At 46.8% G+C, this 25895-nt stretch overlaps 1 pseudogene; it reads right to left on the minus strand.

Annotated features, from left to right (window-relative positions):
• Positions 1-3918: 3918 nt before the first annotated feature.
• Positions 3919-24965, minus strand: LOC136515900 (uncharacterized; annotated as a pseudogene).
• Between the last annotated feature and the right edge of the window lie 930 nt (positions 24966-25895).

The raw sequence follows: 25895 nt of genomic DNA on the forward strand, positions 1-25895 counted from the left end.
GAGGGCAAGGATCTTAATATTCGTTCTTGACGTGGCTCTAGACATCGCAACGTACAACTGACCGTGAGAGAACACCGGTGTAGGCAGGTACACACCAACGTTCGGGATAGTTTGGCCCTGTGACTTGTTGACTGTCATGGCAAAACTCAGCCTAATAGAAAACTGCTTCCTCTTAAACTGGAACGAAAACATCTCATCATCAGACGGGCATATATAGCGTGGTATTTGAGGAAAGAATACCCGCTTCTCAGCATGCTGCCCCACCATGATTTCTGGATCGATTGTATTTCTTTAGAACCCCCGCACCACCAGCTTTGTACCGTTGCATAGCCCTTTGGCAGGGTCAATATTCCTAAACAATATGATAGTACACCTGAGCTTGAGCTTCAAGACAGTGTGGAGGCAGCCCGTTAGGGGTCAGACTGTTAAGGAACTCCGATGGATAGTAGTTATGTGGATCATCTACCGTGCAGTCAAAACTGTGATAGACCGTCTCACCGCCCTAGAACATATCAATCATTTTCATATTGATCATGTCAACCCAATCGTTACGTGTAGATAAAATCACTCTGGTGGTGATGTAGTCTTTGTCCGTCATGTTTGCATTTAGATATGGAAAGATGATGCCGATCAATCTATGAAGATCTTTCTCGGCATCGCCAGAGTACGGGACATAGATCTCGTCTAGAATATGTACATCGCCATCTTCGTTAACCTCTTCCGTTCCACCACCAATGCGCAACAGATAATCTGCAAACCACGGGTCACTCTGAGCCCTCATGTTGCGGACGAGCTTTAGGTGGCACATGGATTCCCAAAGATATGACCTTCGTAGAGAAGCACCAACTATTTGAGCCCTGGATCCTTTCCGCACAATAGGAAGGACTTGTCTGAAATCCCCACCAAGGACAACAGTCTTCCCACCAAACGATAGGTCTGACCGGCCCATTATATCCCATAGGCTGTTGTCTAGTGCTTTCGCATTTTACCTCTTTGTCATAGATGTCTCGTCCCAAATTATGAGAGCTGCTTGCTGCAACAACTTGGCAGTACCACTCTGTTTCGTGAAGCTACAACAACCGCCCTCTTCAAGAGTGAGGGGTATCTTGAAATGCGTGTGGGCCGTCCTCCCGCCTAGCATTATGGATGCTGTGAGCCACGGCAAGCTTGTCCTGGCTACGTAGTTTTGTGAGAAGTGCCCTATACAAAAAGGTCTTTCCCGTCCTGCCAGATCCATCCACAAAGAACAAACCACCTTGTTTGCTATAGACAACGGCCCTTATCTTATCATAGGCAGACCTTTGCTCGACGTTGAGTGAGTCGCATAATAGCACATCTTCAGGATTCTGCTCGACGCTAGCTTCCTCAAATATCTCACGAGGAATATGGCTGGCATTGTCGTATGAGTGATCAATATTTGGAAGAGGAAATGACCTTATGTCCTTCCCCATAGAATGCAACATATTTCTAATGTCTATCAAAACCATCTGTTGCACCAGATTCGGGGATGGATTATTACGGCTGTAGTCCTCTGACTTTGCATCATAGTGTTTTTTCCACAACCCCATCACATCATTCGGCTCGCAGAATACCAATATTATTGCAAATAGCCTTTGTAGAGAGGAAGGTATCTAGAAGAAAGTAGCTTCAGTTAGACATTCATCTAGTGTATTGTCTTGTTCGATTAGACCCCTCCTTTTTGCAGCTTCACAGAATGAAGGTAGTAGCACGCCATCAACTGTCCTGAGGTGTTTGTATGAGGTAGCACCAGCAACAATGTTTAAGAGAACATGAAGAAAATAGCGTTCTCCCTCAGCAGGATGAGCTGAGATGCCTCCGCCAACTTGGAAAACAAAGTTTTTCCTTTTCTGCCAGAATTTACCATCAGACTGCCAGGTAAAATGCTCTGGAAAGTCCTGATACAAGATTCCGCGAGCTTCCTTATGCAGCCTGTTTGCATCGAAGTATGCTGTCAGCATTGACTCTTCTACACCTGGCCTATTAACGATCCGTTGAACCTTGTCCCATTTATGAAATGCCACCATGGGCATGTCAGGTAGATGAAGCTACAACTGTTGTACGGGTGGATGGTTCTTGCTCAAGTGAAAGCCATATATCTTCCATAGTGTTTCTGGAGGTGTCACCCACCGGGCGTCTCTATACTGCTTGATCTCATCAATGTTCCCTTTCTCGTCTGCTTTGTCAGCCTCCCTCATCACCATCGATGCCCTGTCATGTCCTTTGTATATGTACTTGAACAGATACTTTACTGATTTAATGCTCCCACAGGCCTCAACATTTATATGGCAGTTGAAGGTACGTAGCAGGTAAGGGTTATAAGGCACGACCCATTGATTGTCCAAGTAATGGCCTCAAACTTTTTGCATACGGCCATCATTGCGTCGCTGATAGATGGGGTACAAATCCTTTCCCTGTGACGTTACCTCACAGAATGGGCATGGGTAACGGTTCTTGCATGACCCGTGGCCCACCGTGCATGGACAATATGGATTAAGCATCCCACAGGGACCATGCAACATATGCTTCATGACCATCTTGTATAGCTCAGGGTACTTCTTCTTGTTTGGTAGCTCTGTAGTGATAATCATGTCATATTGCTCGGGACATGTGAGCTTGTACTTCCGTTCCATTATTAGAAAGAAGTGTGCATGCAGCAAGCTCCTCTTCTGGAACTCCACTACATATACGTAGGCCTTCACCTTCCCAAGTATGTCTTTCTCCATCAATATTTTCCTCATCTCCTCTAACTTTGCTCTGAAGACTCGTGTGACGAGATCTAGGCGGTCCTATGGTGTCTGGCCTAGATAAAGTTCATTCTTGGTCTCATCCCAGTTAGGGTTGCACGTTATTGTGAGGAAGATATCAGGTTTACCATACTTTCGCACCAGAGCCATTGCATCCATGTACCGGCGCCTCATATCACGGGGTCCTCCGATGAATGACGAAGACAGAACAGTATGCCTTCCAACATTCTCAATAGATCCTTCACCCGAATGCATGCTGTCCACTAGGCCTTGGTATAGGTCAGCCCTCAAAGTATACTGATTGTTCCTCATGTAGTCTAAATGCGAGCTCTCAATCTTGATGTAGGTGTCAACGATGAACTGCTGGAAAAGACACCGGCCAAAGAGTATTGGATTAAATATCCTTGGCCGCATCTAGAACTTGTAGCACTAGTAGTCGCGCACGGAGACACATGTATTCCCAACAGGTTCTACAGGGCGACATTATTCGAATTAGTATCATGAGTACAGAAAAGAGTTTATATTGCATTATTGAAAAGAGTTCAAGTTATCTCCATCATCATCCTCATCATTGCCACCATTCTCAGCATGCTTTTTGTGGATTGCTCAAGCTCGCTCAACTTGAGCCATAGTCACACCCACTTTTGGAATGCAATTGTGCCACCCGAGCTCACCCCTTAGAAAGAACAACGGGTATGACAGTGGGTCGTAGCACGCATTATATGAGCGGATGTCGTGTATAGACCAATCCTTCCCTTGTAGGAGAACACTATGCTCAAATTGGCCTAGATGCTCACTCCCCTCAACCCAGATGGTGGCTACCTCTGATGTCAATGGCACGTTATATGTTCTCTGGTCAAGCCACTGGTCAAAGTTCAACTCGACCCGGTAATCCTTGAGGTTTTCAACGTGCCCCATACTCCTTAGTTGTTGAGTAGGGATTCTCATTAAAGATGCTAACCAATTGCTGTATAACTTTTCTATCTTTTTGGGCTCATTGCTCACAGCACTTGCTCATCCGATGCTCGAGGGATGGATCGTCGTCGTAAAAATAAAGCTCGAGGTGTCTCTTTTCGACACCATCCTCTTTACCAAATGATCGTATGTTATGGTAAATCTGGCCATGGGCACAAAACATGTAGACACCGCAGATTCACATGTTAGTGGTCATACGATCTAGGTGGCAGTACAGAGAAGTGAAAGAGAAGTGACCGTTGAAATATCTGATGTTTGCACGAAAGTGCCTAGCATCAGCGTCCGAGCTTGACCACAACCTTATGAGCTCTGGTGGTGTCTCGAGAGTTGAAAGATGAATCCTTCCACCCCAACAACAGAATTCAGGCGGTTCTCCCTCAAATTTCTTTGTGTTGCAGTGCTCGCAGTTCAGCACCAACGGTAGCATGTGTGACTCTGACACGACATTAGCGTAAACCCTATCATATGGATCTGGGACATCAGGCTCACTGTTCTCTTGCTCATTCGTGTCGAGATTGTGCTCGACATCGGTTCCCTCCTCGTCATCTTCTGGCAAAATGTTGATGTGTTACGCGTTGTAAGATAGTTTGTGAAATAATGTTTGGACTACGCCTTATCATCTTCCTTGTCCTCCTCAAATATGACATGCTCATCATAGTCTGTGCAACACGGCCACATATATGACGAACGAAACATAATGGCATACAAAATAAACAAAAAAGGGATAAATTTAATAAACAAAATACCATCCTCGACCATAGAGTCTGTTGTATGAGTTTGTGCACCGTTTGGAGGCAATGAAGAGGTACCGTCAACTATAGATAGTTGTGTCTGTGTACTTGTGCAATTATTAGGTGGTGGAATTAGAGATTCCTGGGTGACACCATCTGTAGTAACAAAGGTATTAGTTTTTGGAATAGAAGAGTGAAGGTGAAAGTCCCAACAATATATATATATATATATATATATATATATATATATATATATATATATATATATATATATATATATATATATATATATATAAAATTACTGTTATAAACCACACTCGGCTGAGTAGAGTCGTTCGCATCATTGCACTTTCCATCCGCACACCCTCTAGCCCTTCTTCCAATGTTTGCTTCAAAAGCCCGATTGCGATGGGATAGAAGGGAATTTCTCTATCCAGTGGTCACTCGATGCCTATGTATGGTCTATGCCGCAACCAATTCAGGGGTTTGGACTTCTAGATTTTGAACTACAATCGGCGCGATGTCAATAGGCGTGCTCGTCAATTCGCGTATTTCCATATCGTGTGAAGGCGTTTTAGGCGATTGAGGTGAAGAAGGGAAAATAAGCTCAGGGTTAAAGTGAGAGCTCTCCATGGCTATTGAGTCTGGATGCAAATGGTTGGCTAGGTATTCTCTCACCATCCTATTGTAGTTTTTCTTGCTCTCTTTTCGTTTCACCTCCTTCTCTTGTGGAGTCATTTGCAGTTTTCTTGCAGCATTTTTGTGTGCATTTTCTGCCGCATACAAGTCACACGGTCTTTTGTTTATTAGCGCCTTTTTGTTCAGGAGACACTGCACCCCTTCGTGCTCTATCTAGCTCACGCTTACGCTCTTTTGGACATGTGATAATATTGTCGATGGAACTGGATGCATTTACAGCACCTATATATAATAAAAAAAGTACGATCTCAAATAGATTTCACAAAGGCACATATTGCAAGAACATTAATTTCTTATTACATTGTCATGAACGATGACTGGGTTGCCCACTACATTTTTTCTTCTCAAATAGATAACATTAATGAAAAAAACAATCGGTCTGTTCGCTTGGCTTATAAGCCATACTTTTTTAGCAAATAAATAATATTTTTCTCTCACAACAAATCAGCGAATAGTACTTTCAGCCATGGCTTATCTGCCAAGCGAACAGGGCAAATGTACCTGGGTTTAGATCAGGTGATGCATCCGTCAAGTCAATTATGCCACTTTGATCTATACATCTATCGGAGTAGTCATCTACATATATATAATAACATGATATTAACATTGACCTCGGCATCATACAAACACAAGAAAAAATAATTAGTATTGGGAACAAAAAAAAACCAAAATGGCACATGAGTTATCTTTATCAATCTGCATGGGTTTATATGAGTTGTTTTGATGTAGCCAGTCACTATCTTCATAGCCAACAGTGTTTTCCGTGGTTGATTCAACTCCAACAGGTACAACATAATTGCACAACAAATAAGCGAACCAATGACTGATGCAAGTAGGTGGCATCATTCATACATAACAAAAAACTTTTCTTAATTGGCAAAGTTTTAGTCCATCGGATTTTTCCTAATTTACACAAAACTTTTAGCTCAAAGTATATACTTTTAGAACATATACATCACTATATTAAATAAACTAAAAAATGGTAATACTAAATTCAGAAACGGAAAATCAGAATGCGGTCCACCTCTCGACCCAGCAGCTAGTGCAGTTTCCACCTTTCTCAGATGATACTTTTCTCTACGTTTTTTTTATTTTTTCATCCCTTTCTTCTTGAGTCATTGCTGCATGTCGTGCTTTTTCTCTTTTCCTTTTATGCTGCGCACGTTCATCAACTTGCGCTTATGAATTTGATGTTGTCTGGCCAGCTGTTTGAAAATAAGTTGATAGATATTTACTTAATCACCACAACAACAAATAATACAAGTGAAAGCGTCTATGAACATGTGTGTAAACAATTACCTCCATTGATGGTGTTTGTCAAGCCTGCAAATGGTGTACGACCTTCATTATTTTGCATAGGTTCAATTATGATGAAACTGAACACAAAATTAATCCCTAGTTTCAATCAGAAATTAATCGTTGAAAGTGGTCGAAGTTAGCAGGCATAATACATGTACACTAATGTAATTAGATCATATCCGAATACAAATAACCAATTAGCTTAAGTTAGGGTTGGGTCCTCGGTTTTGTAAACTACCGCCAGTTGTGTCTGTTGTAACCAAGTGGCGATCAATAGGACAAAAGCTATCTGTGGCATATACAAATTCAGAGTAGTTCATATTTGTGGCTGTAGCTACTGGCTGTCAAATTTCTACTGCCATTCCTTTTGTGGTGCTCTATTTGCAGACCATGTAAATGCTTCATACATTTTAACTTGGTTAAAGAGAAGGAATAAAACATCAGTGCATAGGAGCAGATCGGAACATAAAGGTGTGTTCATAATAAGGAAATATCTTCTTTAACTGTTTGCTGAGCTGCAGCTATATACACCACATGTTTTTCTTTAAATTGCATCGAAAGTCAAGACGAAAAACCAATTGATTGTGTCAGCTTAAGATCAGTGGTACGCTCAACCCCTTTTCTTAAGAAGTGTACTCAATGCACAACTGCAGGCACTGAGAAGCAGCAAGAAATCTCTACAATTAATTGAGATTATTAAAGACATTTAGATATTTTCCCATGGGCGGAACATTCAGAGATAAAATTGTTAATTCTCTACACTACTAGTTGATCTGTCAATATAAGGACTGCAGACTGCTAAATCCTATTTTGCACAATGCAAACAATTTTGACCATTTTAGAATTCTACATTTAGGCAAGTTTGCATCAATCAAAATTCAGAACAAACCATAAGATGCAATATGAAAATCCAGAGATGCGGCAAAACTCTAACGAATTCCAACTCCTGGGAGGTTTGCAAAGCAAAACAATGCAATTCGGGTAAGCTCGAACATACTACTCCTTGTACTATGACCTCAGATACATCTTTGAATATTCTGAACGTTAACAGACAACTCTCAACACGAAAAAGATGCATTTGAGTAGAGGCTAGGATCCAGGATGTAGGCAAATTATTAATTTGGAGAATAATGGCTTATGATATCACCGAATACATAATTCTGGATTAGAGTAGAGATATGTGACTGTATAGAAAAAAGTCTACTTAACCCCCCACCTTTCATACTTGGTCTACTTCACCCCCAACTATGAAACCGTCTGTTTTACCCCTGAACTTTCCAAAACCGTCTATTTTACCCCCTGGACGTTTTTTGACGGCGGTTTTGTTACAGTAACAGCGGGTTTGCTACAGTAATGGTGGGTTTGCCACAGTAATGTTGGGTTTGAATTTTCTTTTTTTTATTTATTTTCGGTGAATTTTTGAAAAATCATAGTAAATCATAGAAAAATCATAAAATGAAAAATCTAATTTTATTGAACTCCACATGAGTAGATCTACACAGTGAATATATAATACGGTATGCTTTAGTACAATTTTTTTGTAGCTTTAGATTAATTGGAAAATCCAATTTTATCTGTAATTAATTAGAATTTATCTATAACTAAGTTATACATAGTCCAATGAGTACAAAATTTTTACTATAGTTCAAGCATACAATAATTAGCGTACCATAAAAATTTCACCACAATTGGACTATAGAAGCTGCAGCTATGAATTATTCCAATTAATTACAGACAAAATTAGATTTTCCAATTAATCTAAGGCTACAGTAAATTTTTTGTACTAAAGCATACCGTATTATATATTCACTATGTAGATCTACTCATGTGGAGTCCAACAAAATTAGATTTTTTATTTTATGATTTTTCTATGATTTACTGTGATTTTTCAAAGATTCATCAAAAATAAAAAAAGAAAATTCAAACCCCACCCACCGTTATTGTAGCAAACCTGCTGTTACTGTAGCAAAACCGCTGTCAAAAACCGCCCGGGGGTAAAACAGACGGTTTTGGAAAGTTCAGGGGGTAAAACTGACATTTTTGGAAAGTTCAGGGGATAAAACAGACGATAAAACAGACGATTTTATAGTTGGAGGGTGAAGTAGACCAAGTATGAAAGATGGAGGGTTAAATAGAATTTTTCCTAACTGTATATATAAGTTCTTGAAAAATCACCTGTGGCTGCTAGGCACCTATTACCTGAAAATAGTGAGATCGTTCTGACTCCTTGAAAAATCTCTTGTGGCTGCTAGGCACCTATTGCCATATTCTGTACAGGAAATGTGGCATGAGACAAAGAAGAGAAAAAATGTAGCATTAGTGCATTGTTCGTCAACTCTGAAGTATATATATGTAACTACAACAAAAAATGTGATAGTACCTGAACTGTTCGTCAGTCGTCACCCAAGAGCCAGCAGAGATAGCTGGAAGGTACAGATTAATCGGAATGGTCAACAAGATATCTTCAAAAAAATTTGCATGCTAAAATACAAACAAGCACAAATGGACACACTTACAATTTATGTGTGCACAATACATTACTGAACCACAAACACATGTCATCAGATAACAGGATATTGTCGGGCATATTTGAACAAATAAGTTTATCGGGCATATTTGAACAAATAAGTTTATTACTAAGATATCAGATTATGGGTGTGCCGGATCATGAACAATAAGGCATGTTGGATGTTGAACGGTAGGGAGCAAAACCTAGATTGCAGCTAGGGCGGTCTGCAGCAGTGCACCAGGCACACGATGGACAATCAAAGCTGCAGTGGTCATTACCAGCAGAGAAGTCAGAGAGCAGATCCTTGGTATTGAGAAAAAAGCTCGCTGAAAAATAAATCTATATGTGTCGACGAAATATGGTCGGCAGTCTACCTAGGGGTATGCCCAAGGTAGTAGATTGTCGGCAGACAGATGCGCAAGCCACAAACAAGACGGTGACGTAAGACATACACGAGGTTTTATCCAGGTTCGGTCGCTGCGAAGGCATAATACCTACGTCCTGCGTCTGATTATATTGTTGTATGTCAATGAGAGATGTTTTTTAGAGTGGTCCCCTGCCCGCCTTATATAGTCCGGGGGCAGGGTTACAGATCTAGAAACTAATCCTAGCCAGTTACAATTGCCATAGGTGGCTGGATAAGGATTCCTATTCTAATCGACTGGGATCCTGCTTGATCTTCAAATCTGTCTTGATTCCTTGCGCGGGATTCCGAACAGGTTGGCCGGGCCGCGTGTCGTCTTCTAGTGGACCAGACGCCCTGACCCAGGCAGCCGTAAGGGTATAGGGGTTAATACCCCCACAGCTAGTCCCCGAGCACCATGTATTATGCTGCGACACGCCGTTCGATCTCCTTCGACTAATGTGATCCGTCTTCATGTCATCTTCAACTGATTGAAACATTGACCAACCGAATGTGCCAGCATTCCGGTCAGAACAGAGAGCAGTAGACCACGATTATAGCCGAAGATTCTGGTTGTCCGAAGAATGCATGGTGCTCTTAAAAAAAGAAAAAGATTTCTTTTCTTATCAAGTGTGCCCATTTGTATTTCTGATAAGAAATGTAAGTGACCCTTGGACAATAGTAATTCTGGCAATCAGTCAAAGCGTAGGGGTCGATAAGATAAACACATTCACCGCAAGGTGAAGTGTGCCCACTTAGTCCCCGAGCCTGGTAGTAGGTGACGTAGGCACGTGGTGCTAGGGTCTAAAAAGAATTTCCACTGAAGTTAAGAATCCAATCGTCGTACAAGCAATACGAGATGCACCGGCAGGTGCATCGTACCGATGTAGTCCCCGAGCTTGCTGGAAGGCGAAGTATAAGCCTTGTAGCAAGGTCCAAATAAATGCCTATCGACTGTATGTAAGTACAAATCACATGTAGCCGAGGAGAGCATTCTCCGAGCAGTGGTCGGAACAATCCCCGAGCACGGTAGTGGTCGAAGCAGTCCCCGAGCACGGTAGTGGTCTGGACAGTCCCTGAGCACGGTAGTGGTCTGGGCAGTCCCCGAGCACGGTAGTAGTCTGGGCAGTTCCCGAGCACGGTAGTGGTCTAGGCAGTCCCCGAGCACGGTAGTGGTCTGGACCATCCCTGAGCACGAGACGTGCGGCGAAGAACCAAATGCCACTTGTACTATTATTTGGTGTATTTATTTATCTTCTTACTCTGTCTAGTCCAATCTGACATGTCTGGTCAAAAAAGTAGACGGGTATAACACGTCATACTGCCTTCTTGTCCTTTCAAGCAAACAGTCAATTGGCACCTGTAAGGAGGTGCGTCAGTGTGGACCCTCTCACACTGGTAATGAAGAGGCGCATACACTGATAACGAAGAGGCGCATATATTGGCATAGATCTTGAGGTTGCGAAAACAACCATCTACGGCGCGTGCGCACGTTCCCAAGAATCTCGAGCAGACGAAACGGCAGAACTCTTGGTTAAATATAGTATAGAATTGGTAAGTTACTTTTTATCGAACCCCATTATCATTCACCGCCATAGCCTTCTTCTTCCTCTTGCCAACCCTAATACCTCCAAAATCATCACCAATCACTCCTCCATCAGCAAGGCCGGATTCATGGCGAAAAGTGACACCCAGAAGAAAGCCGGAGTCATGGCGAAGGAGTGGTGGAAGTCGAGAAGCAACGAGCAGACCATCGAAGACCTCGTCATCATGGGAGTACTCCACAACAAGGAACTCGTAGGATGGCGCGCGCCAGAGGGCGAGGGGTACCCCGATCCACAACCAGGTGAGATTGTGGTTTTCGAAGATTTCTTCAAGCGGGGTTTTGGGGTTCCAGTGCACCCTTTTCTTCAGGGGCTCTGTCTGTATTACGAGATTGGGATTTGCAATCTGCATCCTAACTCGATTCTTCTTGTCTCCACCTTCATTCATCTTTGCGAAGCGTATGGCGGCTTCCAGCCCCATTTCGATTTCTTTCGCCATCTTTTCTGTCTACGGAAGAAAGGAAGCGGCGGCTCGAAAATAGCCGGAGGTGTGTACCACAACCTTTGTGACAGGATGAAGGCCCAGTACCTGCACTGCCCTTGGAACACGTCGCTTGATGACTGGTACAAGAAGTGGTTCTACATCCGTGAAGAGCCGAACATGATCACACTGTGCGACGTGGGGTTCATTCCGTAGAAGAGGACCAGCTGGTCGGAGAAGCCCGAGCACCTAGAATAGATCCCAGAACTACTTGGGATGATCCCGTGGAAGAAACTGGACGGTCCAAGCATGGTCGGGAACTTCATCAGCCGAAGGATCCAGCCCTGCCAGAGGAGGGTACATCCTGGCTACGAGTACCAAGGTAGCGCAGACCCAACGAGGACAAGGCAAGAGGCGCTTGACAAGATCGAAGTCAGAGCCAGAATTGGAGAGCTATTTAACTTAGCTGATCCAAATTATGACAGATTGAGCGACATCGAGCACGCTTTCAAGCTCGCCCGACCTTCCCCAAAGGTAAATCATTTTGCCTTGTACCCGTAGTTTTATGTTGTAAGAGAAACTTACTGTGTTATCTCCTTTGTGTTTCCCAGATTAATGGTCGGGATAGAGCAACAGTGTTCGTGTCTCCACCCCCTGGTGTAGATTGGACGCAAGTCATCGGCCCAGCCACCCAGACCAGCACCGGGATCGAAGACGTCGACTGGGCCGTGCTCGGAGTTGGGGAGGAGGCAGCGGCCAAAGCTGCTGGTAAGCGGCCGGCGACCAGTAAGCGTCGTCAGGCGATCTTTACTCTGTCGGATGATGACACAGAGGATGCAGACATCTTTTGACTCGTCCCTCGAAAGAGAAGGAGGCAACTGGAGTCGATGAAGCAAGGTGGCTCCTCCATGCCGGTGGGACCCGCATCACCGACCACTGCAGTGCGGAGGACAAGCGACGAAGGGGTCGAGCACCAAGCCCCGACGTTAGTGCTGGATGTAGAGGGAGACTAGGTGTCACCCGCACAACATGTGGAGCAAGCACGGCCGAAAAGACGTGCCTTTGCCACATCATTCCGCGCTTCCAACATGTAAGTATTTATAACTTTGATGTAAGCTTGCAATTTTTATTGACTATGGTTGCCTTCTGAACTTATCTTGGATATACTAGGTCGGCGTCCACCGAAAATCCGGATCAACTAGCCGGGAGCAGCATGGCTCCGGCAGCAATTGTAGAGAAGACTGTGCAACAGCCGTCCATGGAGGTACCCATAGCAGAAAAACCATCGGAGCCTCAGCCCACCAGCAGTCAGACAACAGTCCCCGAGCAGGGGGTCAAGGGAAGAGCTGAGCCAAACACAAATGCTCCGAGCACCAACCCTACGGGGGGCGATACCTCAGCATCAAGGGTAACATGTCAGACCGAGGAGCAGCGGACGGAGGTGAGAGCACAGAGCACGTTTGTCGATGCTACAGCCCGTGGGAAGGCCATAGTGATCGTAGAAGCTGCTAACTCCGGACCAGCACCCATACCCGAAGAAGAGGTCGGAGAGGATGAAGTAGAAGAGGTCCTGGGCTGTCCACAGGACAGACGACAACATGTATATGTGTCGCGCTGGCGGAACAACCAATGGGTTGTTCATGAGGAAATCCTAGAGGTCGAAGAGACCATGAAAGTTGAACGGGCGGCGAAACGACTGGTGACGGAAGTCCAGGTATGTTTTGCTTGACCACCTGATCTTGCCATCTAGTCATACTATCTTACTTAGCTTTTTGCACGTAGGACTTAATGAAGACCGCAAGGTATCGTAAGAAATGCTTCGACCAGATTGTGGGGGTCACAGCAAGCAATAAAGAACTGACGGCCGAAGTGGAACGCTTGCGCCACCAACTTGAAGCTGCCAACCATCAAAGGATGGAGCAAGAGTCCCAGAACCAGAACCTGGTCGTCCAGCTCAGTAACAAAGAGCAGGAATTAACAAGTAAGTAGTCACTTTATCAGAACGAGTGCATGACAAGTGTTATTGCATTGCTGGTAGTAATAGCTGTAGTGCAGGCTTAGAAGCCGAGGTGGTCTGTCTCCAAGAGGAGAATAGTCATACGGTCATAGAGTGTGATCGCCTGAAGGAAGACAACAGGAAACTGGCGCACGACCAGTCGCAGCTCTAGGACCACACGACCAAGATAAAAGAGGAACTAAAAAGTAAGTGTTACAGACCCTTTTGCTCACTGTTATTGCCCACCTTATCTTGTTGTGGTATGATGTTTTAATGTCTTGTGCGGTTTGCAGTTTTAAAAGTCAATGCCAAAAAGAATCTGGAGGCCGTGATAAAAGATCATGACGGCTGGAAGGCGCGGTGCCAAGAGATCTCCGAGGATCGGGACACGTGGAAGAACCGGTGCCAGAAAGTGGCAACGAGCATTCTGCCGGTCCTCAACCTTATCGATCCAGCGCTTACAGAGGACGTGCCAAGGACGCCATAGCTCGAACTGGTCGATAGATGCTGAAAGGCATGGGGATGGTTCCAAGAGTTCGTGAAGGAGGTGAGTGAGTACACAGGCGCACATGTGCTAAGCATGGTGCGTGCTCACTACCCCTTGATCGATCTCAAACGCCTGGAGGCTTGATACCCGAAGGAGGTAGATCCAGACAAGGCTGAGGAGCTTCGGATGACCCAGCTAGACTTGTCAGCAAAAATAATTGGCGACATTAACCTGTGTGGTGGCAGAACAGCACCTGAACAGGGTACACCATCAACAAGTCAGCTGGAAGCGCCATCGATTTTAAGCCAACCAGCGAAGCCTGCGGTCTTGACCAGCCAGGCATCGGCGGGGCCATCTTCTTTAGCTCGACCAGTACAAGAGTCCCTAGGACTCAAGCACGATGCCAAGCCCAGCGAACAGCAGGTGCCGCGTGACCCGACCAGCCAATAGTATAGGCTGTAGCTATAGAAGAAGATGTAGTTGTGTTATTGTAAACTTGGACCTTTTCAGGCAAGCTTGTAATAACATAATTGTATATCTGCATAAGCTTGTTTGTTTTGTGGAAAACATATTTAAGCTTGGATCTCGTGTTGGTGTAACTAAGTAAGAACATATTAGCGTTCTGTTTAGTTGTACCAGTTGAGTTAATACGTCATCCTGACAGGTTTGTATGGCCCTGGTTTGTCCTGTGGTCGGAGTGTGAGGTGCGTAGCCTATGCACACATAGACGCAGACAACTCAAACCAGAGGGGACCTACCGATCACCCATAGCGTAGAGAGCAGATCCCATGCACGCGTTGGGAGAAACCGGAGACAGGGCCTGCTCCGAAAACCTAGGAAGGAATGGTGGTCGATTTTGACTGGTTGAGTTAGGATAACGATAGACTTCATAGTGACACATTAGAGTGGTTGGAGAAATCATAATAGCTTTATTAAATTTGAAAGTACAAAAGGAGTACATATCTTAGGAGTTAAGCATAGAAACGCCTAAGCTTGTCGATGTGCCATGAATTGGGTATGTCCGTACCATCCAGGTGAGCTAACCTATAAGACGTTGGTCGTGTAACTTCCTTGATCATGAAGGGCCCTTCCCATAGAGTTGCGAGTTTGTGGACGCCAGCCTGATTCATCTTCCACTTCAGGACCAGGTCCCCGACCACGAAGGACCGCTCCTTAACATTCTTGTTGTAGTACCTGCGCAAAACAGCAAGGTATTTGGCTGTACATACGCAAGAATCGAGCCGCTTCTCTTCTGCACTATTCACTTCTAGCTCCCACACATCGTTGGCCTTGTCTTCATCGAAGTTCTCTACCCGTGCTGATCTGAAGGCTATATCTGCTGGGAGCACTGCCTCAGCACCGTAAACCATAAAGTATGGTGATACGCCGGTATTGCGACTGGGCTGGGTTCTGAGGCCCCAGACCATGGCTGGTAACTCTTTGAGCCATCTTCCGGAAGCTTTGTCGTTTTCTCTATACATCCTCTTCTTAAGTGCGTCCAAGATCATACCATTTGCCCGCTCGACCTGTCCATTAGCTCTAGGGTGCGCCACCGAGACGTATTTTACTACTATGCTCCTTTCTTCGCAGAAGTCCCAAAAAGTGTTCTCGATGAACTGAGTACCCAGATCAGTGATGATGCTGTTGGGTATGCCGAAGCGGTGGATGACCTGGTCGATGAACGTGACGGCTTTTTCTGAAGATGCCTGTACCAGAGGCATGTACTCTATCCACTTAGAAAATTTGTCGATCAGCACAAAGACACATGTAAATTTCCTAGGAGCCGGCTTGAAGGGCCCGATCATATCTAGTCCCCAGCATGTGAAGGGCCAAGAGGCTAGTATTGTCTAAATCTCATGTGCTGGTACGTGGATTCTCTTGGCGAAGAACTGACAACCCTCACAATGGCGGACTAGCTTCTCTACATCGGCTACAGCTGACGGCCAGTAAAACCCTGCTCGAAAAGCCTTGCCAACCAGCGTTCTCGAGGCCACGTGGTTGCTGCAGGAGCCAGAGTGGATTTGGTCCAGGAGATGTTCGCCATCCTCCTGGGTTATACACTTCATCAAGATTTCCTCCTTTGCGTTCTTGCGCCACAATTTGCCATCGACGAGCAGATACTGCTTACTACGACGCATCAGGCATTTGTTTTCTATCCGATCGGTGTAACCGCTACCATCTGTCAGGTACTTGATGAAAGGTACTCTCTAGTCAGGCTTCTTAGTGGTCGGAGGTGGTTCGATGGTGTTTGATGCTAGAACCGTAGCCACCAAAAGCTGGTCTGGAGGCTTGTCGACCATGGGATCTTCCTCTTCGATGGAAGGCATGAGCAAGTCTTGAACAAATACACCATGTGGGATTTTAGCTCAGGATGATCCTAACTTTGACAGCGCATCTGCTGCTTGATTTTTGTCTCGGACCACATGTGTGTACTCGATGCCATAGAACTTGCCTTCCAGCTTTCTGATCGATTTGCAGTATGCATCCATCTTTTCGCTAGTCGTATCCCAGTCCTTGTTGAGTTGATTGATGACCAGAGCCGATTCCCTATAGACATAGAGACGTTTGACACCGAGCTCGACCGCAATGCGCAGACCATGCAGGCATGCTTCGTACTCGGCGGCGTTATTAGACGCCGGGAAATAAATCCTGAGGACGTATCGGAGCTGCTCCTTGGATGGTGATACAAAAAGGACTCCTACTCCTGTGCCATCAATGTTGAGAGAGCCATCGAAGTACATCTTCCAATACTCATCGGGCCCCTAAGAGACAGGTGTGCTTAAGTCTGTCCACTCGACGATGAAATCGACAAGTGCCTGAGACTTGATTGTAGTACAGCTTGCAAATTCCAAGGAGAAAGGGCATAGCTCCATTGCCCATTTGATGATACACCCATTCGCATCCTTATTGCGAATGATGTCTCCTAGAGGGTGCTCAATCATGACCACCACACGGTATCCGTCGAAGTAATGTTTCAACTTTTGGGATGTTATCAGTATGGCGTAGATCAATTTTTGAATCTGTGGGTACCTAGTCTTGGATTCATTGAGTACCTCACTGATGAAATAGATTGGTCACTGTACCTTGTAGACATGGCCGGGCTCGTCGCGCTCGACCACCATGGCAGTGGAGACCACTCGATTAGTTGCCGCAATGTAAAGCAGGAGGGTTTCGTCTTCTCTGGGAGCAGTGAGGACCGGAGGTGACGTAAGGTATTGTTTCAGCTATGTGAAGGCAGCGTCTACTTCCTCCGACCACTCAAACTTCTCGGATGATGTGAGCAGTTTAAAGAACGGTAATCCTTTTTCGCCTAATCTTGATATGAAACGACTGAGAGCGGCTATGCATCCGGTAAGCTTCTAGACATCCTTCACCTTTTTGGGCAGCTTCATGTCCAAGATAGCTTTGACTTTCTCCGGGTTAGGGCGTATGCCATCGTGACTGACGACGTTGCCAAGTAGTATGCCAGAAGGAACACCAAAGATGCACTTCTTTGGGTTTAATTTCCATTGGAATGTATTAAGGGCTGCAAAGGTGCATTCGAGGTTGTCAACAAGGGTACATGCTTCCTTGGTTTTGACAACTACATCATCAACAAAAGCCTCGACAAGGTCGTCTTTTATCTCGTCTTTGAGGCAGGCCTATATGGCGCGTTGGTAGGTAGCCCCGGTGTTCTTGAGCCCGAACGACATGGTTGTGTAGCAGTAAGCGCCGAAAGGCGTGATGAACGATGTCTTGATCTGGTCGTCCTTTTTGAGAGCGATCTGGTGATAACCAGAGTAGCAATCGAGAAAGGAAAGCAGCTCACAACCGGCCGTTGAATCTACGACCTCGTCTATGTGAGGTAAGCCGAAGGGGTCTTTAGAGCAGTGTTTGTTGAGATCAGTGTACTCAACACACATTCTCCATTCATTATTCTTTTTGCATACAAGAACCGGGTTGGCTAACCACTCCGGATGATACACTTCTTTAATAAATCCGGCTGCCAAAAGCCGTGTAACTTCTACCCTAATCGCCTCCTTTTTGTCGTGAGCGAACTGTCGTAGCTTCTGTTTGATAGGTTTGACCTTGCCGTCGACATTTAAGGAGTGCTCGATCAAGGTTCGAGGTACACCGGGCATGTCAGCGGGTTTCCATGCGAACACGCTCATGTTGTTCCTCAAGAACCTGACGAGCGCGTCTTCCTATTTAGGATCCAGGTTGGCCCCGATAAGGGCCATTTTGCTAGGATCACCGTCGACCAGCTGGATCGTTTTGTGCTCTTTGGACTTGACGTTCTTGCATGGGGCCTCGAGCTCTGGAATCTCCAGGTGGTCGGCTGGGGTCTTCTTGGCGTCGAGCATGGTCTCGGCCATGCGAATAGAGAGGTCATGAGCCTCTGCTATTTTTAAGCTGTCATCCTTGCAGGTGTAAGCTGTGTACACGTTGCCCTTGAGAGTTAGAACCCCCTTCTCAGTAGGCATCTTGAGCACCAAATACCTATAGTGAGGTATGGCCATGAACTTGGTGAGCGTTGGTCGACCAAGGATAGCATGGTAGGTGCCCTCAAAGTCGGCGACCACGAAGTTGACGTAGTCGGTGCGGAAGTGGTCTAGGGTACCAAATTGCACAGGTAGCGTGATCTGCCCGAGAGGAGTAGAGCTTTGTCCAAGGAGAACATCCCAGAACTATGCCTCGTATGGCTTGAGATCAGCCGGGGTTATCTTCAGAGCTAGCAAACTGTTCTTGAACAGTATATCAATGGAGCTACCACTGTCAATCAGCACTCTATCGAACTGGACCCTGTTGATACAAGGATCAAGGACTAGAGGAAAACATCCTGGCTCAGGTATTGCGGCCCATTGGTCCTTTCTGCTGAAGGAGATCTCACGGTGAGACCAAGGAGGGATCCACGGATCGGCGATGAGGTTGTCGGTGTTGGCCACGATCAAGCAAGCACGGGCGAGAAGCTTGCGTTCTCGTTTGGTCTCAATGGACACTTTGCCTCCAATGATGGTGTGGACACGATCGGTTGGCTTGATGTACTTGTGACGGGGATCTGCTTCTTCATCATCGTTGTCCTCGTTGCGCTGTTCCCCTATGTCGTTAGGCTTGTTGGACGTATCCGGAGCCTGTTGACGCGTGTAGATAGACTTGAGAACGCGGCAATTCTCCATGGTATGGTTTGACTTGGGGTGGAGCTGGTAGGGTCCTTTCAACGCTTTGGCGTAGTCTTCTTCGTAGTTGCGACGTCCGCCACCTTTCTTAACGCTGTTGACCTCGCCATCGTCTTCCCGAGCACGCTTGCCCCTGTAATCGTCACGGCGATTACGCCGCTGATTACGCTGGTCGTGGTGGTCGCGGGGGTCGTTGCGCTGGTTGCGGCGATCAAAATTGTCGTTCCGACCACGGTTGCCGCGGTAGTCGTCGCGGTGTGGGGGGTGGTCGGAGCATGGAACCCTTGCTGTTTCTTCGATGATTATCTTTTTAGCATCATCGGCATCCACATATTTCTTGGCAGTGGCCAGGAGCGCTGTGACTGATTCAGGTCTCTTGCGGAGGAGCTTGTCCCGTAGGGCATCGTGGAAGCGGAGACCAGTGATGAAAGCCTCGATTGCCTCGTTGTCGGAGATTGACGGGACCTTGATGCGCATCTCCAAGAAACGTCGGACGTACTCGCGTAGTGGCACATCTCTCCGATCTCGAATCCGCTGCAGATCATATTTGTTGCTGGGTTGCTCGCAAGTGGCAATGAAGTTGTCGATGAAAGCTTGCTTGAGCTCTTGCCAAGAATCAAAGTAGTTCACCGGCAAGCTGACCAGCCATTGGTGACCTGCATGGCCAACAGTGACTGGGAAGTAGTTAGACATGACGTGCTCATCAGCCATGGCTGATCTGCACGCGGTTTCGTAGAGCATGACCCATAATTCGGGGTTCTCCTTACCGTCGTACTTCTAAAGTTTTTCGAGCTTGAAGTTCTTGGCCATATGACTTGGCGAAGATGCGGAGTAAACTGCTTCAAACCCGGAGGGCCGTAGGTAGTATCATATTCCATACGGTGATAGCTTTCGTGGGATGCACGATCGTTGGCTCTTTGGTTGATGCGATCGCGCAGATCGTGTTCTCCGAGGTAATGGCGGAGATCGTTATTGCCATCACGGCGATCTCGGTTGCCACCCTGATTAACCCTGCTACCGTGGTTATCGTGGCGATTATCGCGGTTGTCTCGGCAGTTGTCATCCCGAAAGTCGCGACGGTTGTCATCCCGACGGCGGTTGTCGTCCCGACCACCATCATGGCCACTGTTTCCGCCTTGACGGTTGTCTGATGGGTCGTTGTTGCGCGAACCACGTTGGTTGGGTGGCTGTGAGTGACTTGAGTACCGGCGGCTATGGCTTGATTCGACTGAGACAAATGGAGCCCGGGCTTGATTTACAATCTCTACGGTCTGGGTCATAGCAGCCGTCAGGTAAGCTTGTATATCATCACGAACTGCCTGTATTTCCGGGGTGTTGGGTAGTCGTTGCATTGTCGCTATAGCAACAGCTACGTTGGTGCTTGGAGTCCTGAAGACCTGCTTGTCCCCACCCTGTCAAAGGCATTGTTAAGATCGCGTGGCTAGACCCTTATGTGTCGGGCCTCCTCTTCTGCCTCGGCTTCGATTTGTCGGTGATTAAACCGATCAATATTGCGTGCTTCGCGTGCCAGCCTTTCTTGTTCCATCTCACCGACTGCCGGTGGTTCGTCATTACTGACAACATTGATCAAGTCTCCTCGCCTTGGAGGGAAGGACGGGAATCGCGGGTATCCCGGGGCATGGTCTGGGATATCCAGATCGTATTCAACGCCTTCATCGTCATGATGCTGGAGCTTGGTGCGAACGGAGGCATTAGATGCGATGCCGGACGAAGAGCTTGAGCCACCCTCTTGAACTGTGTGGACCAATCCTTCTTGATAATCCTCAATCCGGACCATGTTGACGAAGTTGCGTGGCTTTGGCCGAGGTCGATGTATAAAACACAGATCCGAGCAGCGTTGTATATTGTACGCGTAGTTGGAGGCAGCGTTTCGCAGGCCGTAGGGCTGGGCCTGGTAGTTCTCCGTCGAGGCTTCGTACTCGGAGAGCCGGAGACCCATCGCGGAGGCTGGCCAGCGACGAGCGGAGCGCCCTTCAGGAGTAGATGTGACCACGAGATCTGTACCGAGTCGTGCAGGACGACTGGCCCGAGCTGGTCGGGTAGATCTATTGTGGGTAGCGGTTACCTGCTCATTAGGTTGACTTTGAATTGAACTTACCAGAGCTAGGGTTTCAGCAAGTTTGGTGCCGACCCGATCGATGGAGTCGAGCAGGTCGGTGTTGTCGATCTGCTTCCCTTTGTAGCGAGGAAGCGGACGACGGGTTGTCGGCGTGGCTGAAGGCGATGCGGACGTGGTCGGAGCCAGATCCACCGTGGTCGGAGCCGTAGCCGATGCAGGTGAAGCAGTGGTCGACGCGGATTGAATCCGCGCCTCCTCCGTGATCATGGCGATGAAATTGTCAGAGCCAGTGGTCCAGGTGATCTGGCCGACAGTGAACGTGAGGCCGTTCGGCGTAGCCACGGAGCCGGAGATGATGACCATCTTGTTTGCTTGGAGAGCAGTACGCACACTCCCTACCTGGCGCGCCACTGTCGATGAAATATGGTCGGCAGTCTACCTAGGGGTATGCCCAAGGTAGTAGATTGTCGGCAGACAGATGCGCAAGCCACAAACAAGACGGTGACGCAAGACAGACACGAGGTTTTATCTAGGTTCGACCGCCGCGAAGGCGTAATACCTACGTCCTGCGTCTGATTGTATTGCTGTATGTCAATGAGAGATGTTTTTTAGAGGGGTCCCCTGCCCGCCTTATATAGTTCGGGGGCAGGGTTACAGATCTGGAAACTAATCCTAGTCAGTTACAATTGCCATAGGTGGCCGGATAAGGATTCCTATTCGAACCGACCGGGATCCTGTTTGATCTCCAAATCTGCCTTGATTCCTTGCGCGGGATTCCGAACAAGTTGGCCGGGCTATACATCGTCTTCTAGTGGACCGGACCCCCTGATCCGGGCCGGTCCAAGCCTAGCCATAAGGGTATAGGGGTTAATACCCCACAATATGGACAATCAAACCTTGAGAGTTAGATTTCAGTTCCACTCACAGTAATCGGCGTGAGCTCCTAGTAAGGATCAGGTGCAGTTTGCCACATCACCTGGGCGATAGTTTGAAAAATCTCATTCCAGAAAACATTACTTAGAACTATGTATAAAAATAAGCCTGCATAGTTTGAAAAATCTAAAACAAGACCTTTCATTAGAACCAATCTATTATGGGTGAATTCAGATACTTTGCACATTCCAACAAAAAATATTTAGATAGCAATGAGAACAAAATAGCACACACACATGCAGCAACGGATATTTAAAAGCCTGTAGGCCATGATCCGAGGTAGCCACAACTTGGCTTCATATGCAGGAAACAAAAGTGTCTCCACTGTTTCAAAAAAAACCAAGATCATGAACAAGAGCTGTACGATTATCACTACTCTGATTCAATTTGCAGAAATAATTCAGCCAGTTATCAGTAAAATTGGTAAAATGTTTGTATTATGATGACTGGGCAATATTTTTTATTTCTTCAAGTAGCACCAACAGGAACTGACACAAGCGCTCTCTCTCTCTCTCTCTCTCTCTCTCTCCACGCAGGAAACAATCAACTGATCTTGCCCAGTTCTATCTTCAGTTGAAGAAGAGCCAGAACATACATATGAATGGAAACAATTTGGTTGTTTTGTTATGCTTCTTATTTTTAGTACTATAATTGAGCTGTAATTTGTGCAGGCTGCCAATAAGACAGATGTTAACTGTGCATAATAAAATGGCTGAGAGGGATTCTTGTCTAGTCTTATCAAGACATATAGAAAGTGAGAACTATGGAAGTTGTTTTGCTTTGAGAGTTAATTGCATAGAATAAAAAGGGATTTGATAGACTGATGACTCATTGTTCAAAATAATTTTAACTGAAAACACTGCAGAAACCAGAATAAGTTGCATGAACAGTCTGTGATCTTTTTCAAATGTTAGCAACCGAACTTCAAAAGTCAAATCTGGCTAGACAGCTTTTATGAAAGCACTCTGAAATATGCAAGAAATAATGTTTGCCAAATGTGAAATGTGAAACGACTCATTCACCACATCTGTAATCGCCCCTCAATTAGTTTATAGTAACTCTGAAGCTATGAGTTGCAGGCAACAAAATGATTTAAGGGGAAAAAACTGCATCCTGATCTATACTATAGTATAAAGAGCGTGCAACCTCAGATCTCCGATCTCTCTCACAAACTACTGTTACCGGCACAGTCAACTGCCGGATGAACAGTACCGGGGTTTTTTTTATAAACAGTACAGGGTCCGCAGATTAACAGTAACGGGTTTTTAATAAACAGTAGCGGGTTTATGAACACTGCTTTACCAGATTTTATGAACAGTGACGGGTTACTATGAACAGTATTTCACCCATTAACGAAGACCAACAGCCTATTTTCTTTTTTTTTTTACGCCTCAATACAAATCTTTTTTCTCCACTATTGCCCGCGCATAGCGCGGGGTTCCCTGCTAGCTCCACTATTCTTTTGTGAAAAGAGAGTACAATTCGTTTAGCTGGCCTATCAGAAGACATAATAATAGGAGAAACGTGTACCCTAAACAGAAATGTCAAAGCAATGAATGGAAGGCTATAACATTTTGTTCAGTGTGCTATAGCATTTGCTATTTAATCAATGTACTTGCTAGAGCGGTAAGTTAGCTTTCAGAAAAATTTAAGCTATCCAGATCATGGATGACATTTTGTTCAGTGTGCTATAACATTTGCTATTTAATCAATGTACTTGCTAGAGAGGTAAGTTCGTTTTTAGAAAAAATAAAGCTATCCAGATCATGGATGTAGATATACCTATACCTGTCTTGTTTTTCACTAGTAATTCTGAATCTCTTCCTGCAGTCAAAATTAAGTATTAGGCTAGAACCATAAAAAGATGGAGCAAAGAGCAGGGATACCTGTTGATAGGACTTGATGCCCTACCGACGTTACTGCGTAGGTTATATGGGTGGAAGAGGGGAGGACGTGGTCTATACTCTTCACGCCGGTGAGGGGCCGTGGCGGCGAGAGTGCGGCGGTTGCTGCTGCTGCCCTAGAACTCTCGCGGTGCTACAGTAGCGACGGCACTGTTCACGCACGACAACAGTAGGAGGCGGCTAGGGTTAGGAAATCCCGGCTCCCTTCAGGAAGCCGGAAACAACTCTGTTTCTGCTTAATCCAATCTCAAAGTCTTTACCAGTGTTTATACTTCTCTCTAATAATATTTTCTCTAATAGTAATAGGAATAAATAAAATAACCATGGGCTTTTAGGCCCCTAGGCTCCCCCTGGCCGGCAACCCCTAGCAAGTCATGGGCCTACGCCTTGTATAATGGGTGCCGATCATAACATCTCTCCCCGCCTGCGCAAACAGCTCGTCCTCGAGCTGGAAGTCGGGGTAGAGGGTGCGGAACTCGTCGACGGACTCCCATGTGGCATCCTCCTCGGAGAAGCCGCGCCACTGGATGAGTACGTGCCAGGCACCCCGGCTTTGCTGATCCCGGAGTGCCTTGGCAGGAGCTGGCAGCAGCCAACCGTCCAGGGTCGGCTCAAGGATGCCCAACGCTGCTGGCGAGTCCCCTTTGTGGCACTTGAGCAAGCCCACGTAGAAGACATCATGTAAACGAGCACCCTCCGGCAGCTGCAGACGGTACGCCACCCGACCGATGCGTTCCAGGACGTGGAAGGGCCCTGCGTAGCGGGGACCGAGCTTGCCTTTGGCACCTAGCTCGAGAGACTACGCCGTTCGGTGCAGCAACCGTAGTCAGACCCAATCACCCACTTGGAACTCCACATCGCGATGCCCTGCATCATAATACCTCTTGGACAGCTGATGGGCCTGCAAAAGACGTTGGCGAACCTCTGCCAGGACCTCATCCCAGGAGCGTAGAAGAGCATCAACAGCCTCCGTATGCACCGTCCCTGGCGTGTAGGGCAACATTGGCGGAGGAGGCCGACCGTAGATGACCTCGAAGGGAGTGGCACGCAGGGCAGTGTGGAAGGAGGTATTATAGCAATACTCCACCCACGAGAGCTAGTCCACCCATGCACGCAGGCGATCGCCCGTCACACAGCGCAAGTACATGGCGATGACCTTGTTGACCACCTCAGATTGGCCATCCATCTACGGGTGGAACGCCGTACTCATGCGGAGTTTAACGTCGGCCATCCGGAAAGAGATCCCGCCACACGTGCCTGGTAAACACGGGGTCCCGATCACTGACAATGGACAGCAAGGAACCCATGAAGGCGGACAATGTCGTCGAAGAAGGCTCAGGGCAACGGTCGTGGCAGGTGTAGGGGTGGCCGAGCGCGATGAAGTGGGCATAATTGGAGAAGCGATCCACCACGGTGAGAATGACGACTTGCCACCGACCTTGGGCAGCCCCTTGATGAAGTCCATCAAGATGTCGGCCCACACTTGGGACAACACCTCGAGAGGCTGCAGCAGCCCCGCCGGTTGCAACGTCCTTCTGTCTTGTTCTTCTAGCAGGTGGTGCAAGAACGCACCCAATCTTGAACCAACACGCGATCCCGTGGAATGTAGAAATCAGCGCGGAGGGCGATGGAGGGGTCTTCTGGACTCCCTCGTGGCCAGCCAAGTGCGCTAGGAGGAGCACCTAGTGGCGTAGGTCCCCATGGTCCGGTACAAAGATGCGGGACCCATGGAGAAGGAGCCCGTCGTCGAGGTGCCACGGCTTCGAGAGCTCGCCGGCCCGGAGCTGCTGGCCATCGGGTGCGGTCGCTGTTGCCCGCCTAATGTCATCCAGGAGGGCGAAGGTCGGCCCGGACAGGGCATGAACAGCCATAGTCGCCCCCTCCATGGTGGCCGTGGCCCCCTCCTCTGCATCCCGGCGAGATAGAGTGTTCG

This window comes from Miscanthus floridulus, chromosome 17 (genome assembly GCF_019320115.1).
Source record: "Miscanthus floridulus cultivar M001 chromosome 17, ASM1932011v1, whole genome shotgun sequence".
NCBI lineage: Eukaryota > Viridiplantae > Streptophyta > Magnoliopsida > Poales > Poaceae > Miscanthus > Miscanthus floridulus.